Genomic DNA, 1,792 nt, shown 5'->3' with positions numbered 1-1,792 from the left:
GAAAGAATTCACTGATCATTTGGGGACAGCTACTGATTCACAGTCCAGTCAGCTATATTGTAACATGGTTGCTGGAAATTCCTTGCTGTAACAATAGGGATGGTAGTGGGTAGTACCCAGAGGAGAAGGATGGAGTGGTTTTCTGGCAGATGAACTGTCAACCTAGGAAGTATCTTATGTACTTCTACCACCTAACATTCTTCCAGAGCCTAAACCCTTTGAGAATGAATCCATAACTCTGAATTTCAAATAGGGATTTGGAGGATAGCTAGCTTAGCAAGCCAGATTACAGGCATAATGTGTTCTGCTAATGGATAAGATCAACTGAATGTGTAGGGCCAAAGTCTAGAAAACTAGAAAGCTTTATTGGGGTACATTAGAGAAAAATAGAATACGTGATATGTGTATTAAGGAAAGACTATGATAAATACTTCAACTTTTTTCTTAATTTATAGATTTAATACAATTTCAATTAAAATTCCAATTTTCTTGGATCTTAAAAGGTAACTCTTTAAGTTCATTTGGGAAATCATACTTGTAAAGAGTAAAAATAGTTTGAAAGAGAAAAATAGTAAAATCAAGGCTTCACTAAGTACATATGGAAACAAGCAATAACTACAATAATTAAATCAGTCTGGTATGATGCAAAACTGATCATGCTTATCTACTCTAATGAGTTGAATGGAGATCTCAGAAACAGTATTGAGTTTTTATTAGGACTTTGTCTAAGATGAAAGAAGCATTACAAACCTAATGGATTTAGAAAATTCCCCATTTTTGGAAAAAAGTTAGTTCCCATTTTGGGATAACAATGGGACTCTTGGAAACTTTTACCAAGGTAACTAGTTGCCAAAGAATCTTTTAGTTTGTAAATTCAAGGGATACTTTACTCTTTAACTTATTTGACCTTGTTGCATTTGCCATTATTGATTGGTCCCTTGTTTTTAAATAATACGTATTGATTTACACATATGTTCCATGTTTTGTTCCAGAAAAAATTTTAAAGTGCCTTGTCAAAACACAAATAATTTTTTAAGATTTATTTTATTTTATTTGTTATTATTATTATTATTATTGTTATTTTAATTCAATGAGAGAGAGAGAGGAAGAAATGAGAAAGCAAGCTGCCAGGTCTGGGACTGGAATTACAGCCAGCCATGTGGGAGTCCACCAGACCACCTGTTGGCCCCAAAACAAAAATAATTTAAAAGGATAAAATAAAAATTTAGGAGTTTTTTAAAAAGAGTATCGTAAGACAAACAAAATGGAAGCATAGCATACCAAAATTTAGGAGATACAGCAAAAACGATTCTGAGAGGGAAATTTATAGCAATAAATGCCTATATTAAGAAAAAAGAAAGATCCCAAATAACTTAATTTTATGCCTCAAGGAACTAGAAAAAGGACAACCCAATCCCAAAATTAACAGAAGGAAGAAAATGATAAAGACAAGAGCAATGATAAGTGAAATAGAGACTAGAAAAAAAAAAAAAAAACAAACAAACAAAAAAGAGAAATGATGAACAAAACTAAGAGTTGTTTTATTTTAAAAAAGATAAAATTGGAAAACCCTTATGTAGACTAAGTAAGAAAAAAAGAGAGAAGACTTACATAAATAGAATTACCAACAAAAGCGCGAACATTAAAACTGACATCACAGAAATACAAAGCATCCTGAGTCTACTATGAATAATAATGCGCCAGCAAGTTGAATAACCCAACATAAATAGACATGTTCCTAGAGACAACTTGCCAAGAATGAATAATGAAGAAATTGAAAATCTAAACAGAT

This window comes from Tupaia chinensis, unplaced genomic scaffold (genome assembly GCF_000334495.1).
Source record: "Tupaia chinensis unplaced genomic scaffold, TupChi_1.0 Scaffold000093_1, whole genome shotgun sequence".
NCBI lineage: Eukaryota > Metazoa > Chordata > Mammalia > Scandentia > Tupaiidae > Tupaia > Tupaia belangeri.
The sequence above is the reverse complement of the archived record's forward strand: the minus strand, read 5'-3'. Positions refer to the sequence as shown.